General features: G+C 47.1%; 1 protein-coding gene across 5 annotated transcripts in view; it reads left to right on the top strand.

The window, feature by feature from the left end:
* Window positions 1-18282, top strand: part of LOC130290765 (protein Shroom4-like) — a 739734-nt gene that overhangs the window by 136707 nt on the left and 584745 nt on the right. The window lies entirely within an intron of this gene.

The following is an 18282-nucleotide window of genomic DNA, read 5'->3' as shown; positions in this document are numbered from 1 at the left end:
TGGCTGTGCAGGAACAACATTTACCCAGTGGGCAGTAAAAGACATGTATTGTCCCTGCCCGTAGTTACAGCTCCACACATCGGCACTGCCGTGCACTTTTGAACACACTGACAGGCTCAAGGACTGGCTCACCTTCTCTTGTACAAACTTATGCAGGGCTGGTACTGCCTTCTTCGCAAAGAAATGACGGCTTGGGACTCTCCACCTCGGCTCGGCACAAGCCATCAATTCCCTTAAAGCTGCAGAGTCCACCAGTTGGAAAGGGAGGGACTGCAACACCAGCAACTTGGACAGGAGCACATTCAACTTCTGCGCCGTTGAATGAGTGGGCGCATATTGTTGTCTCTTGGACATGGCTTCGCCGATCGATTGTTGGCGGAATGGCTGACTACGAGCGGAGGAAGCAGGAGAGCAAGAAGGATGGTTTGACACAATGCTCCCTTCGGCTGAGGTGGTGGAGCCTTGGCTGGATGACGGAGGGAGCGGATGGCCACTGGGTGATGCGGCAGGCTGGACCACTACCTCAAAGCCACGGTTATCCCAGGCCGCTTTATGGTGGTGAATCATGTGTTGACGCAGGGCCGTGGTGCCGAGATTGGGACCCTGGCGACGCTTCACTTTCTGCCCACAGATTTAGCATGTGACTACGCTAAGGTCCTCCGGATTCTTTATGAAGAACAACCACACCGCAGAGTAGCTGATTTTTCCACCCGTAGTTCGCACTATTTCACTGCTATTGGCGCCGTCTCCAGGAATCCCTGTTCCACTACCTCCCTGAATGGTAGCTTGCCGCGAAGCAGGTGGTCTCCCCCTGGCACGTTTGGCTCCTGAATTTCCACTACTGCCACCACCACGCTGATTGCCAACCGTGCAATCGCCTTGCTGCCTCATAGACAAAGAGCAAATCTCTTCTACTGATGATGATGAAGCCCCGGCTCCCAATTGCGATCGGCTTCATCATCATCAAAAGATGTGTGCACGTCACTGATGTCCTCCTCGTGTTCCACAACAGTGTCTGCCTCAGGACCCTGAGCAATTGAAACACCGCCTCCCACGTCACTCTCCGCATCACTACTTGGCCGCCTTGCGGAGCAAGGGACGCATGTGTCCTCACATTCTTGGCTGCCCATTAGATGCTGACTGTCCTCTATTACATCGTCCTCGATAAATAGTGGAGCTGAACCCAAAGCATGAGATACTTCTTTGGGAGAGGGAACAGCATAGAACAAAGGCAATGGGATTACAGGGACTGCTCCCGGGCCATGCCAACTGAGGGTTGTGTCTGAGGAACCCACCGACTCTTGACTGGGGTTGTCAGATGTCGCTTGTGATGATGGGGATGAGTGTGCAAACCAATTGATGAGGAGAGATGGGTCGATGACACGACCGCTGGGTGTTAACGGGAGCTCAGGCCTATTGCTGCGACTCCTGCTGCCACTCGCCCCAAGTCTGGTGCCAACTCTGCCTGACGTATGTAGGCCTCTGCCCCTTCTCTCTGCACGTCCTGGCACTTCCCTGCCTGACATACTTTGTGCATTTATGAGGATATAGAACCGCAGAAGGCGATTACTTACGGCTGTCCTTTCAAACTATATATAGGCCCTAGACAGAATAACAGTTATTAAATAGTACACTCCTTTGTTGTATGTATGCCCTTTGCACTGATGAGTGCACTGTTAAGCGTATTTATACGCAGAAAAAAACTCTTTTTTGTTGTATACACCAGCCAGTGTATACTAATGTGTGGAATAGCACTGAATTTAGCACCGAGACAGAAATACAGGTACTAAATAGTACACTACTTGGTTGTATGTATGCCCTTTGCAATGATGAGAGCACTGTTAAGCGTATTTGTACGCAGGAAAAACTTTTTTTTTCTTTAATACACCTGCAGGTGTATAATGTGTGGTATAACACTTAATTTAGCACAGAGACAGAAAAAAAGGTGGTATATGGTACACTATTTGCTTGAATTAAGCCCTTTGCAATGATAAGGCCACTGTTAAGCGTATTTTTACTCAGGAATTTTTTTTTTTTACTTTAATACACCAGCAGGTGTATAACGTGTGGTATAACACTGAATTTAGCACAGAGACAGAAAAAAAGGTGGTATATGGTACACTATTTGCTTGAATTAAGCCCTTTGCAATGATAAGGCCACTGTTAAGCGTATTTTTACTCAGGAATTTTTTTTTTTTACTTTAATACACCAGCAGGTGTATAACGTGTGGTATAACACTGAATTTAGCACAGAGACAGAAAAAAAGGTGGTATATGGTACGCTATTTGCTTGTATGTAGGCCCTTTGCAATGATAATGCAACTGAAAAGCGTATTTTTACTCAGGAAAAAATGTATTTTCTTTAATACACTGGCTGGTGTATAACGTGTGGTATAACACTGAATTTAGCACAGAGACAGAGAAAAAGGTGTTATATGGTACGCTATTTGCTTGTATGTAGGCCCTTTGCAATGATAATGCAACTGAAAAGCGTATTTTTACTCAGGAAAAAATGTATTTTCTTTAATACACTGGCTGGTGTATAACGTGTGGTATAACACTGAATTTAGCACAGAGACAGAAAAAAAGGTGGTATATGGTACACTATTTGCTTGTATGTAGGCCCTTTGCAATGATAATGCCACTGAAAAAGCGTATTTGTACTCAGAAAAAACTTTTTTTTCTTTAATACACCGGCAGGTGTATAACGTGTGGTATAGCACTGAATTTAGCACAGAGACAGAAAAATTTTTAGTATATGGTACTCTATTTGCTTGTATTTAGGCCCTTTGCAATGATAAGGCCACTGTACAGTGCAGCACCACAAAAAAAAATATATATCCAGGGATTAAACCCTAAATTGCACTCTGTCACACAATACTGAGCAGCAGAAGATTTGTGGAGAAAAAAAAAACTCAATAGAGCTGAAAAATGAGGAGATGAGATGCTTCCGAAAGTTCAGGCAGCTTGGAGATCTGTATGAGGCAGCTGACAGCTATCTGCCCCTCTCTGCTGCAATGCTCAATAACGTGAATAGGAGGTTTAGCAATCAATGATCCTTCTCAGTGTAACAGCACAGCACTCTGCACTCCTGCCTTTCTCTAATGCTGATGTGACTAGCAGTTGCAGTGTAACGCTGTGGTATGAGCTATTCACACACACACAGTCCCGTCCTCTCATCTGAGTGCATAGATGAAATGAAGTGAGGAAAGATGGCCGCCGATTATATAGGGGCTGTGACATCACAGGGGCATCACACTGATAGGCTGCATCTCACATGTTGTTCTGGGTCAGCCCGCCTACCTTCATTCCCGCCGCTGTTTCCCGCCCTCCCATAATCCCCTGCCCCATGTACTCACATGTGGATCCGCCATCTTAGCTCTACAATAGACTGGAAAGCTGTAAAATGGAGTTTAATTAAGCGATTCGTGGGATAGAATCGCGGCGATATTCGTATTAGTTGTGAATCGAATTTTTCATGAAATCCGTAACAAATTCGGGTTTGTCAAGTTCGATTCGCTCATCTCTAAATATAATATAAATCTTCCTCCCGATTCCTTTGTTTCTCCCTCTTTCCCCATAGATTTGTAAATCCTCTTCATGCTCCCCTGAACTCCCCCCACACCCCAAAGTCCTTCCCCATGTAAATAACATCACTCCTCTACCACCAACATACAGTCCCATGTAAATAACATCCCTCCCCTATCACCACCATACAGTCCCATGTAAATAACATCACTCCTATACCACCAATATACAGCCTCATGTAAATGACATCACTTCTATACCACCAATATACAGCCTCATGTAAATAACATCACTCCTATACCACCAATATACAGCCCCATGTAAATGACATCACTCCTATACCACCAATACACAGTCCCATGTAAATAACATCACTCCTATACCACCAATATACAGCCCCATGTAAATGACATCACTCCTGTACCACCAATATACATTCCCATATAAATAACATCACTCCTATACCACCAATATACAGTCCCATGTAAATAACATCACTCCCATACCCCCAATATACAGTCCCATGTAAATAACATCACTCCTATACCACCAATATACAGTCCCATGTAAATAACATCACTCCTATACCACCAACATAGAGTCCCATGTAAATGACATCACTCCTATACCACCAATATACAGTCCCATGTAAATAACATCACTCCTATACCACCAATATACAGTCCCATGTAAATGACATCACTCCTATACCACCAATATACAGTCCCATGTAAATGACATCACTCCTATACCACCAATATACAGTCCCATGTAAATGACATCACTCCTATACCACCAATATACAGTCCCATGTAAATGACATCACTCCTATACCACCAATATACAGTCCCATGTAAATGACATCACTCCTATACCACCAATATACAGTCCCATGTAAATGACATCACTCCTATACCACCAATATACAGTCCCATGTAAATGACATCACTCCTATACCACCAATATACAGTCCCATATAAATAACATCACTCCTATACCACCAATATACAGTCCCAGGAAAATGACATCCCTTCTATACCAACAATATACAGTCCCATGTAAATTACATCACTCCTATACCACCAATATTCAGTCCCATGTAAATTACATCACTCCTATACCAACAATATACAGTCCCATGTAAATGACATCACTCCTATACCACCAATATACAGTCCCATGTAAATTACATCACTCCTATACCACCAATATACAGTCCCAGGTAAATGGCATCCCTTCTATACCAACAATATACAGTCCCATGTAAATGACATCACTCCTTTACCACCAATATTCAGTCCCATGTAAATGACATCACTCCTATACCAACAATATACAGTCCCATGTAAATAACATCACTCCTATACCACCAATATACAGTCCCATGTAAATGACATCACTCCTATACCACCAATATACAGTCCCATGTAAATGACATCACTCCTATACCACCAATATACAGTCCCATATAAATGACATCACTCCTATACCACCAATATACAGTCCCAGGAAAATGACATCCCTTCTATACCAACAATATACAGTCCCATGTAAATTACATCACTCCTATACCACCAATATTCAGTCCCATGTAAATTACATCACTCCTATACCAACAATATACAGTCCCATGTAAATGACATCACTCCTATACCACCAATATACAGTCCCATGTAAATTACATCACTCCTATACCACCAATATACAGTCCCAGGTAAATGGCATCCCTTCTATACCAACAATATACAGTCCCATGTAAATGACATCACTCCTTTACCACCAATATTCAGTCCCATGTAAATGACATCACTCCTATACCAACAATATACAGTCCCATGTAAATAACATCACTCCTATACCACCAATATACAGTCCCATGTAAATTACATCACTCCTATACCACCAATATACAGTCCCATGTAAATGACATCACTCCTATACCAACAATATACAGTCCCATGTAAATGACATCACTTCTATACCAACAATATACAGTCCCATGTAAATTACATCACTCCTATACCACCAATATACAGTCCCATGTAAATGACATCACTCCTATACCACCAACATACAGTCCCATGTAAATGAAATCATGCTTGTCTCCATTCCTACAGGAGGTTCCTGTTGCTTTTTCATGGCAAGAATAATAAGGCAGAGGAACAATAGAGCAGTCGCCTATAGCAAAAAATCACATTTCAGCTTTCATTTTTCAAAGACCTTTTTTTAAAAAGAAAGCTGGAATCTGATTGGTTGCTATGGGCAACTGCTCCAGTGTTCCTCCAGCATGCCCGGACAGCCATTCAGCTATTGCAAAACTACAACTCTCAGCATGCCAAAGCAGCCATTGGCTGTCTGGGCTTGCTGGGAGTTGTAGTTTAGCAACATCTGGAGATCTGGTGCACTAGTTTGTAAGAGGAATACACTGTGTATAGTGAAAGTCCACCCGCCCTCCCGTCCTCCTCCTCATCATTATCATCATCATTACACCCCCGTCCTCCTCATCATCATCATCATTACACCCCCCTTCCCTGTCCTCCTCCTCATCATCATCATTACACCCCCCTCTCCTGTCCTCCTCATCATCATTCCACCCCCCCCATACTCCTCATCATCATTACACCCCCAAACCCCTCCCCGTCCTCCTCCTCATCATTACACCCCCCTCCCCATACTCCTCATCATCATTTCCCCCCATTACACCCCCCCCCCCCCAAACCTAGCTCTACTCACCTTCCTGAGTGGCGCTGCAGTGTGAAGCTGGAGTGTCTGCTGCTCCTGTCACTGCCGGCTGCCTGGGATAAATCGCGCGGGGTCAGAGGCTATGACAGGTCACGTGCTTGCCTGCACTGCTCTCATCAGCCCTCTGCCTGTCCGTCTGACCTTCTGCAGCAACAGGGCCCGGGCGGTTTTAAAAAAGTTATGGCAGCGGCGGGTGCGGGACCTGTTGCTGCAGCATATAGTATAGTAAAGTGGCAGGGGGGCCCTGAGGGCCCCTCTGGCTATGGGGCCCGGTCGCGATTGCGACCATTGCGACCTCTATAGCTACGCCACGGCCTTTGAATATAACACTACCACACACTGTGCTCTCTAAATTTAATACTACCACACACTGCACTCTCTGAATACAACTTGCTGTGTAGTGCACCCTCTGAATAAAATACCCAAATGTTTTGTGGCCCATAAAAAAACGTACCACCCAAGAAATTCCTCATAATATAAACTATACTTCTGAAATTCAAAAACACTCTGTGCCTTCACATATAGTAATAATGCCCCATCTTGTGCCTCTACATTTAATAATTATGACCCGTCCTGTTCCCCCCACATTATAATAATGCCCTCTGTCCTGTGCATATAATAATGCCCTCTGCCCTAACATATATTGTCCCCTGTGCTGTGCCCTTCACATATAATGCCCCCGTTCTTTGCCCCTCACATATAATGCCCCCATCATGCGCCCCTCATATAATTCCCCCATCATGCGCCCCTCACATATAATGCCCCGTGCTGTACCCTTCACATATAATGCCCCCGTTTTTTGCCCCTCACATATAATGCCCCCATCATGCGCCCCTCACATATAATGCCCCCTGTGCTGTGCCCCTCACATATAATGCCCCCTGTGCTGTGCCCCTCCCATATAATGCCCCCATCCTGTCCCCCCAGGGGGCATTATATGTGAGGGGCACAGCACAGGGGGCATTTTATGTTTGGGGCACATGACAGGAGCATTATTTGTGAGGGGCACAGCACGGGGGGCATTATATGTGAGGGGCATAGCACAGGGGGCATTATATGTGAAGGGTGCATGATGGGGGCATTATATATGAGGGGCGCATGATGGGGGCATTATATGTGAGGGGTGCATGATGGGGGCATTATATATGAGGGGTGCATTATGGGGCATTATATGTGATGGGCACAGCAAAGGGGGCATTATATGTGAGGGGCATAGCACAGGGGGCATTATATGTGTGGGGCAAAGCACGGGGCATTATAGGTGTGGGGCACAGCACAGGTGGCATCATATATGTGGAGCACAGCACAGGGGGTATTATATGAAATAATGCCTCCTGTGCTGTGCCTCTCACATATAACGGCCCCTGTGCTGTGCCTCTCACATATAATGCCCCCTGTGCTGTGCCCCACACATATAATTTATATGTGTGGGGCACAGCACAGGGGGGATTATATGGGAGGGGCACCGCACAGGGGGCATTATATGGGAGGGGCACAGCACAGGGGGTATTATATGGGAGGGGCACAGCACAGGGGGCATTATATGTGAGGGGTACAGCACAGGGGGTATTATATGTGAGGGGCAAAGCACAGGGGGCATTATTTCATATAATGCCCCCTGTGCTGTGCTCCACACATATAATGCCCCCTGTGCTGTGCACCACACATATAAATTATATGTATGGGGCACAGCACAGGGGGCATTATATGTGAGGAGCACAGGGGGTATTATTTGTGAGGGGCACAGCACAGGGGGCATTATATGTGAGGGGCACAGCACAGGAGGCATTATTTCATATAATGCCCCCTGTGCTGTGCTCCACACATATAATGCCCCCTGTGCTGTGCCCCTCACATATAATGCCTCCTGTGCTGTGCCCCGCACATATAATTTATATGTGTGGGACACAGCACAGGGGGCATTAAATGTGAGGGATACAGCACGGGGGGGCCCCTGTCATGTGCTCTTCACATATAATGCCCCCTGTGGTTTGCCCTGCAGCCCTTCACATTAAATATTCCCTTCTCCCAAGTTTTTAAATCCCCCTCTCCCTCCTCCTGTACGATATAGTCCCCCAAATCCCCTGGGCCCTGAGCACACTTTTCAGAACTTACAGTATGCGGGCCGCGGGGATAGGATCTCCGGCGCGATGATGTGATGTCATCGCGCCGGCCTCTAGTGGATCGCGTCCCCGCAGCTAACACGCTGTGTAATCACAGCATGTGAAAGGTTAGTGAATGGTGGAGCTGGAGCTTACAGCTTCGCCTCCACCATGCAAGGTGGTGGGGCAGGTGCTGCAATCTGGGGGGGGGGGGGGGGCAATTGCCCCGCTGCCCCCCCCTGGATCCGCCACTGATGTAGTGAGTGACATGTGGAACTGCCATTTTAGGTCTCTTTTAGCCTGGAACACTATAAAATGGAGTTTAATGAAGCGATTTATGCGATAGAATCGCTGCGATATTCGCATTCGTTGCAAATCAAATATTTTATGAAATTCGTAACGAATTTGGGTTCGTCAGCTTTGGTGCGCTCATCTCTAATCCCTATATTCCAGGCTATCTGGTCAACAGAGAACCGATTAGCCCGGAATCGCCAATCTGAATTGATCGGCGATTTGCGGCCATCGCCGACATGGGGGTCTCAGGTCCCCCCCAGACATTTGCACGGAATGCCTGCTGAATGATTTCAGCAGGCATCCCGGTCCAATCCCTGCCTGGCGTGTGGAGGGGACTGAAATTCCCATGGGCTTAGAAGTACGCCCTTTGTCCTTAAGTACCAAGGAGCCAGGGTATACCAATACGCCCTGGGTACTTAAGGGGTTGAGTAATTGTGATTGCTTTTGCTTTCACAGCTGGTTTGTAACACATGTATCTCCTTATCCACTACTCTTAACCTCTTCCCACAGGACTTTTCTTTATCAACTATTATGTTCTCACCACTCTTTAATTTATCTGTCTTATATCTGCTTGATTTGCTACTTTGTCCTCCCTCCAACTACATAGTTTAAAGAATATGTCACCCTCTCTAAAATTATCTCCCCCAACAAAGCAATTATTTGTTTTTATATTATAAAAAATTAGCATAGTAACCTCTTCATTCAATCTGTGTATTCTTTAGAAAGAGTAATTCAGTCATCAGGCCTAATTCATGGCACCTTTCCAAGCTCTCAGAGCAGGGACGTGCACACATAGGGGTAAAAGGGGGCTGAAGCCCCTGCCCTTTTCCTCACCTGATCCTCTAATGCCCTCACAAAAGGAGCTGCAGACTCAGGGTGACAGGTGAAGTAAAAAGGATCCATTGCTGGGGAGATTTGTGTGTGGTTTAATGGAGGGTGCTGTGCCCTCCCTGCAGGAAGGGGGCGCCACTCACCCTGTCATTATCTGCCATCTGCTTCTCTCCACACGGAGGAGACAGAAGCAGAAGAGGCAGAGAGAAGCCCCGCCCACTGTCTGCCCGACCACAACCAGCCTGAGCAGAGGGGGATGGAGCCCTTACTTACTGTAAGTAACTGAAAATATAAGTGAGTGATTGTATGTGTGTGTGTATATGTATATATGTGTGTGTGTGTGTGTGTGTGTGTGTGTATATATCTTTATGTTTGTGCCTGTGCAGAGAGGGATGGCTGGGGCCTTGGTGTAAGTGAGTGTGTATATATGAGTGATTGTATGTCAGTGTGTCTGCATGATGTGTGTGTGTGTGTGTGTGTGTGCATGTATGTATGTGTATATATATAATATAAAATCATACAGACACACTGACACACACACACACACACACACACACACACACACACATAGATTCACTTGCTCACACACACATATATATTTGTGGTCAGGACTTTGAACCGTGCATGGGCTTACCTGTTATCTCCTGCCAAGGCCACCTGCAAGAAACTAGATTTACCAAGACCTAACACAAAACTCTACTTATAACATAGAACAGCGGTTGAGGTGTGCCTGAAAACCGCGTCGAGGGTCCGCCTATAGAGGGCATTCCCTTATGTATGGTGATGAAGAAAAGGGTGAGGAGGGTGGGTTTCGCCAATCCAGCATACGCCCAGAGGGAGGGGCCGATGGATGTTAAATAGCCAAAGCCCCTCCCACAAATTCAGCCTGATAGGCTTCCCACTTGTGGTCAGGACTTTGAACCGTGCATGGGCTTACCTGTTATTTCCTGCCAATGCCACCTGCAAGAAACTAGATTTACCAAGACCTAACACAAAACTCTACTCATAACATAGAACAGCGGTTGAGGTGTGCCTGAAAACCGCGTCGAGGGTCCGCCTATAGAGGGCATTCCCTTATGTATGGTGATGAAGAAAAGGGTGAGGAGGGTGGGTTTCGCCAATCCAGCATACGCCCAGAGGGAGGGGCCGATGGATGTTAAATAGCCAAAGCCCCTCCCACAAATTCAGCCTGATAGGCTTCCCACTTGTGGTCAGGACTTTGAACCGTGCATGGGCTTACCTGTTATTTCCTGCCAATGCCACCTGCAAGAAACTAGATTTACCAAGACCTAACACAAAACTCTACTCATAACATAGAACAGCGGTTGAGGTGTGCCTGAAAACCGCGTCGAGGGTCCGCCTATAGAGGGCAAAAATACACCACCAGTTAGGATAAATTAAGTATCATTTATTTATAATGCAAAAAATTGAAATGCCTCTGCCATTTCAATTGAGGGATCTGGGACATAAGTGGTATATGCATCAGAACGCCACCGCCCCAACTTCTGGATGACATGTACAGGCACCTTGTGCCTGGAGGCCGCCGATGCTGCTCCTATGCGGAATGAGTGACCTGAGAACTCTCTGGGGTTGTGTCCTAAATTGCCAAGCAGCGTGCGGACATGCGATGTGAAAAGAGAAGTGGTAAGAGCACCCCCACCGAAAGGCAACAGTGGCGCCTCCGGAGGCTTATCATGGAGGAACTCAACCAGTTGTGCCAACACCGCCACCGGGCACCAGTTGTTGCCTGAAGGAAAATACTTAACCACCGCCCCCCACCTGCAAGTTTTTGTGACGGACAGTGAAACTTCGAACCAAGAACCCTGCCACCTTAAATGAGCCTTCTGTGGATGTATCGCTCCCCGCCTGACACATGAAAATTCACCTGGCCGGAGGAAGCCATAGAAGGCTAGATAAATGTCAGATTTGATTATCAGACTGCGCTCGAAGCCAAACGGGTTATTGGCTAATGCGTCAGACATGGCTCGGAACAGCTCGCCGCTGATCGGTTTCCTGAGAGGTGGCGCTGTGGCGCTACGAGCCACCACCCCTCTGAGCGCAGCCTTGACAGCCTGAGATGATAGGATAGATAGCCTGTCTGGGTGGGATAAAGAAATGAAATGCTGAATGCCCGAAAGGTAAGATTTAATAGTGCTATGAGACAGGTGCAGAGAAGAGTGGCAGAAACCGATGAAAGATAGAATGATATTGGTGTTGTAAGAAAAGGGGATGCTATGTTGCGACAGATATGACCTAAAGGTGTCGTGTGCTGCATGATAGGCCTTTCTGGTATTGGGGGCTAAGGCGTCCGACATTAACTCCCGGGCCACCTGTGTGTAATAATTCAGTCCAAGATTAATTGTGCCAGGCAAGGGAGTTGTGTTCCTACTGCGTCTGCTTGCGGAGCCACCTGTGAAAAGAGATGGAAATTAGCCCTGGACAGAGCATCTGCGGCCGTGTTGTCTACCCCCGGTATGTGTCTGGCTACAAAATTGAAGTTGTGTTGTAAGGACACCAAGACTAGCCTGCGCATAAATGACATGACAGTAGCATGCCTGGAACTGCCCTTGTTGACTATGGCAACTGTCGCCTGATTGTCACACTGAAACTCCACCGTCTGCCCTGACCACTTGTCGCACCATGTCACTGCAGCTGCTACAATGGGGAAAACCTCAAAAAGTGCCGAAGTGCTGCTGAAGCCTGCCAGAGCCAATACCTGCTTGGACCATTGGCCCGCCATCCACCTGCCGCCCCACACTGCACCATAACCGGTGGAAGATGACGCATCGGTGCAGATCTTGGGGGACAACTCGGAGGCTGGCGGGACAAACATAGCCGTCCCATTCCATTTTGCCATGAACCTATCCCACATGTTCAGGTCAGCCAGGGCTTGGGAATCTAACCAAACCCTACTGTGTTGATGAGGGACACCATGCAGCAAAGACAATATTCTGGATACGAACGCTCTGCCCTGCGGAATTGCTCGCATAGCAAATGCCAGCATTCCCAGCAAGCTCTGCAACTCGCCCTTGGTCGTGACCTGGGAGACCGTGTAGTTGTGGATAGTGTCTCTGATACGGTTGAGTTTGTCAGTGGGCAAGCTGACTTGCATTGCGACTGAATCTAGGATTACTCCCAGAAAGGTGAGACACTTAGTTGGACCGACCGTTTTCTTGGGAGACACTGGCACCCCAATATCAGTGAACAGTTTCAGCAATCTGAGCAACTGGTCCGGCTCTTCCCTCGGGCGACTGAGCAGAAGAAAGTCATCCAAATAATGGATGACCTGGCTGCATCCAGAGACATTAACCAGCAGCCAGTGCAATGCCTGGGCCAGTTGGTCAAACAGCCACGGGCTGCTCTTGCATCCGAAAGTCAACTTGGAAGCAAAATAATATGCCCCCTGCCATTTGAGCCCAAACCATTGCCACTGGTCCCTGTGCAATGGCAGCAACTTGAAGGCATCAGTGATATCCGCCTTCGCCATCCAAGTCCCTGGGCCGAGCGCCAAGATGACCTGAATAGCCTGGTCTATGGAAGAATAATGCATGCTAAACTCCTCGGATGGAATGAGAGAGTTGATACTGGGGACAAGTGACCCATGAGGAGCCGACAAGTCAAATATCAGTCTCTTTTTCCCATTGAACTTGCCTGTTACCACCCCTACCGGACTGACCCTCCAAGACCTGAATGGAGAAACTAACAAGGGGCCAATCATATAACCTTTCATTAGCTCAGCATTTATTAATTCAGTGACAACAGCGGGATCGTTTACGGCAGACAGCAGATTGTCGCATTCAAATGTGGCCTGCGGCAGTGTGACCATGCCGGCGTGGAAGCCTCTGTCAAAACTATTGATCAACCACTGGACCCAATCTGGGTCCGGGTGATCCGCGAGCAGAGCGGCCAGGACTGGGGTACGTACCCCGCCTAGTCATGCTGGCCCTTTCTGCCTACATGCAGAGCCCGGATGTGCCCTGAAGCAGTAGAAGCAGACATGTAATAACCTGCAATTGCTGAAGTTGCACGAAGACATGTTATAGTTGTTACAAATTTGTGAGCCTCCGAGATAGTGTACTGGACGGCCAAACTTATCCACGGAAGGTGCGGACCTGCTGAAACTGTCCGTGGAAGTGGACGGTCTGGTGGCGCCCTGCTCGCCCTGTTGAGCCAGCCCTACACACCACGCCGTAGTATGCGTGCTTGATTGACAGGCGGCACATGCGGGGAACTTGAGATTTGCAAAGTGGCTGCAGAACATCTGTGAATCTTCGATGCTCCAGTCCGTGAGGTACCCATCTTGGCTGAAGGCCGCCGCTGCCATGGCTGAGAAACTTCTATGATAATCGTAGAAATGGGTACCACCGACTTGTATGCGTATTCAGTAACCCTCAGCAAATACAGGTCGAGCTCCTCTCTGCGCTCCGGCCTGGCTGAGCATATCACCTCCCTGTATTTGCTGAAGGCAATCACAAACTCGTGGATATTTAGCTTCCCTTTCAGCCTGGTGTCCTTACTCTTAAGGACAACAGATAAGTCAGCTCACGCTGCAGTTCTAGTGTCCTCAATGTCCAAGGCAGATAGCAACAGGGCCGCCAAATTGATGTCCTTCCCTTCCAGTATGTCCTTTCTCAGGGCCGCTGGGACAAAATGGACTGGTGACACCCCTGGTGGCCCAGAGCGCCTACCTGGGTTGCCTACCGGAACAGGGGCAGACATCTGTGTAGGCGTTGGCGCCTGCAATGCTGCTGGAGCTGGGGGCCCCTGAATGCCCCTTCTCTCCAGAGAATCCAGCCTGCCCAACATGGAAGTCATCATTGCATGCAGTTCAGAGAGGATGCACTGGCCCGAGGTCCCCTCCTGACTGTCGCCAGCCCCCTGATCCGCCATGAGGAGTTTATACAACTCTGCTTTTCGGGCGGTTGCTGGAAATGGAATTGCCCTCTTGCGCAACTCCTCCATCAACTTGGGGATCGTCCAAGCCCTGTAAGCTGCAGAGGAGGGCGTCCCTCGCACGGAGCTTCTAGCTGGTGTATCAGGGATGGACATCGGGTCCTCTATGTCTGACACGTGAGACATGACCTGTCCGGGCCGTAACGGGTGCCGGGGAAAAAAACGGTAATCATGAGTCACCAGATATGAGAAACGTGTACCCCCCTTGCTGAGTACTGACTGACCTTACCACCACTGTAACACAACAGTAAGACGCCTGAAACGAACAGCAAATCGACTGTAACCCTGCAAACAACCGAATACATACTTAATGTTAGCTTACAGCTGCAGGTGACTGCCCGTGCAATGTGGTCGAACCCAAGAGTGCTGACCGTAGTGCCAGTGCGACCCAGAGTACCACCTGAATAGTTTGAAACGAGGCCTGACCGTGTGTCTGACCGAGAACGTGTGCATGACGCGTATAGTCATGAATAATTAAACCGTGAACACCTCCTGACTGCGAGTCAAGATTACAGTGTGCACCGTTTCTAACTAACTAGCGATGGCTCTGAAGACGTGTCAGCAACCACCGCAGGCAAGTGATCACCCTTGAAGAAGAGTCAAGATCGCAGTGACCACTACCCGTGTAAACGAAATGCTCTGTATGCGTGACAGTAGCAATGACGCCTTGAACCCTATCTGACATGTCGAGTCAGATATACAGTGATTCAGGGCCTATGTGTAACAGCAGCAGTGCATAACATTAACTAATGTAACAGGAGTATTAAGCATTTGAACTGAAATGACGTGAACTAGCGTCTTCTAGCGAAAGTGATGACCACCGTGAAACGTGAATAAATAACATGAACAACCGCCGTACGGTTGGTACTGACCGTAGCCAAGTTTGCAATGACCAGGAACGTAACGACCACCTAACTGGATACAGCCCACCTTATCTGCAAGAGAAAGTAAGTGTTCTAACCATATGGTTTACGCGCCACACACCACCTCTGACCCATACATGCTGGCACCCCCTAGCCCCCCCCCTATGCCTGAAACTACCCCAACCCGACTAATTACTTGACTACCCCAAGCCTCTGACCCGGTACCCCGATATGCATGACCACCCCCCCCCCCCTAAACCGAAGCCACAGTAATATGGATTATAGAATTATTAACTTACAAGCTGCCCCTTGTCTGCGACAGTGCATGTGTCAGGAACTGTGGCCTGACACCGGTGCACCATGAGCCAGCCCCTTATTACTGCATGGTACCAATACACTCTGTAAGCCTAACACATTTCCTCACACACATTTTTTTTTTCCAGCGCCACCTGCTGGCCATCCGTGGAGCTATACCGCCGGCTCACTGGCATGCTGTGACTCCGCCCGTTCAGAGCCCCGTGTTACACGTGAGACGCCGGCACAGGGAGACCCACGTGGGTCGCGTCTCCCCGCGCCTGCCATGCCGCCAGCTGCCGCTGGATCCAGAGGCCGTGTTCACTGCGGGCAGCCCGGGCACGCGCTGCACCGACGGACCGCCGCCTACATAAAACGCTGGGTGCAGGAGCCTGCCCGCCAAATGAGGGGAGCAATAGCAACAGACCAGGGCCCCAGTAAAAGAAACCTGCCGGTCACCCGGCACTTACCTGCACCACCACACACCTGACCCAGCGTACGCAACGAAAGAACCCCCGCAATTTCGCCAACCCAGCATACGCCCAGAGGGAGGGGCCGATGGATGTTAAATAGCCAAAGTCCCTCCCACAAATTCAGCCTGATAGGCTTCCCACATGATGTGAGCAAGTGAATGTATGTAAATGTGTGTGCATATATCTGTGAGATATTGTATGTGTGTACCTGTATGTATGATGTGCCTGTTGGCTTTATCTTTTAGTATATATTCCATGTTGTATGTATTTGTCAACGTGTCTCCTTGTATGTGTGTATATTACCTATGTACTGTATGTGTCTTTATGTTATGTGCTTGTATGTATTGTATGAAGCACATTATTAGGGAATTATTGGAGGAGTGTAAGCACATTATATAGGGAATTTATGGAAGCAGATAATATATTTTATTTATATTGGAACATTATATTTTTATGTATTCTGGCACTGTGTATAGATCCTTAATGGTGGCACAGTATAGTTAACCCCTTAAGGACCGGGATTTTTCTGTTTTTGCATTTTCGTTTTTTTGCTCCTTGCCTTTAAAAAATCATAACTCTTTCAATTTTGCACCTAAAAATCCATATGATGGCTTATTTTTTGCGCCAACAATTTTACTTTGTAATGACATCAGTCATTTTGCCCAAAAATCTACGGTGAAATGGAAAAAAAAATCATTGTGCGACAAAATTGAAAAAAAAAACGCAGTTTTGCAATTTTTGGGGGCTTCCGTTTCTACTTAGTAAATTTTTCGGTAAAAATGACACCTTATCTTTATTCTATAGGTCCACACGATTAAAATGATACCCTACTTATATAGGTTTGATTTTGTCGGACTTCTAGAAAAAATCATAACTACATGCAGGAAAATTAATACATTTAAAATTGTTATCTTCTGACCCCTATAACGTTTTTATTTTTCTGTGTATGGGGCGGTATGAGGGCTCATTTTTTGCGCCGTGATTTGAAGTTTTTAACGGTACCATTTTTACATTGATAGGACTTATTGATCACTTTTTATTCATTTTTAAATTATATAAAAAGTGACCAAAAATGCACTATTTGGAATTTTTGTGCGCGCACGCCATTGACCGAGCGGTTTAATTAATGATATAATTTTATAATTCGGACATTTCCGCACGCGGTGTTACCATATATGTTTATTTTTATTTACACTGTGTTTTTTTTTTATTGGAAAAGGGGGGTGATTCAAACTTTTAATAGGGGAGGAGTTAAATGATCTTTATTCACTTTTTTTTTTCACTTTTTTTTTGCAGTGTTATAGCTTCCATAGGGACCTATAACACTGCACACACTGACCTTTCATGCTGATCATTATTATCCCACAGGGGGCTATAACACTGCACACACTGATCATTATTATCCCACAGGGGGCTATAACACTGCACACACTGATCTTCATCATTGATCACTGGTTTCTCATAGGAAACCAGTGATCGATGATTCTGCCGCTTGACTGCTCATGCCTGGATCTCAAGCACTGAGCAGTCATTCAGCGATCGGACAGCGAGGAGGCAGGTAGGGGCCCTCCCGCTGACCTGTAAGCTGTTCGGGATGCCGCAATTTCACCGCAGCTATCCCATTATATATATATATATATATATATATATTTTACAAAAGCACCAACTTTTATGGGACTAGGAATGTCAAGGGGGCCTGGCGGGGGTCCACTGTATCCCTGGGCCGCAGCCCATTAAGTCTGGCAGACATTTTTTTTAAATAAGTGCCCTCTTTTTTTACTTGAGCCCCTGCCCTCTAAAATGTCTGTGCACGTCCCTGTCTCAGAGGTCCATCCAGATTTTGCAAGCATGCAGTACCCATTGGATGCTTTCAGTATGTCCTGGCACTCTGGCATTGAAAGTGGGGGAGTTTCTGTACCCTGGGAGACCGGGATGAGATGTATTCCTGCCCTAGAAAAAATGCCTCCCTTCGTTTAGTTTAAAACTAATAACAAGGTCAGAACAGACAATCACTTGCTCATTTGGTCACTGACAAGTGTATGCTACCACTGTACAAACACTAATATAAGCAATAATACCGCTGTAAAGTGATCACATAGTGTTCAAATACCAGTTCTACACAGGAGATCTGCAGACCAAAGCATTTCAGTGGACACACAGCAACTAGGTTAGGGAGAGAACATCTAGATATATGAGTAGAGT

This window comes from Hyla sarda, chromosome 9 (assembly GCF_029499605.1).
Source record: "Hyla sarda isolate aHylSar1 chromosome 9, aHylSar1.hap1, whole genome shotgun sequence".
NCBI lineage: Eukaryota > Metazoa > Chordata > Amphibia > Anura > Hylidae > Hyla > Hyla sarda.
The sequence above is the reverse complement of the archived record's forward strand: the minus strand, read 5'-3'. Positions and strand labels throughout refer to the sequence as shown.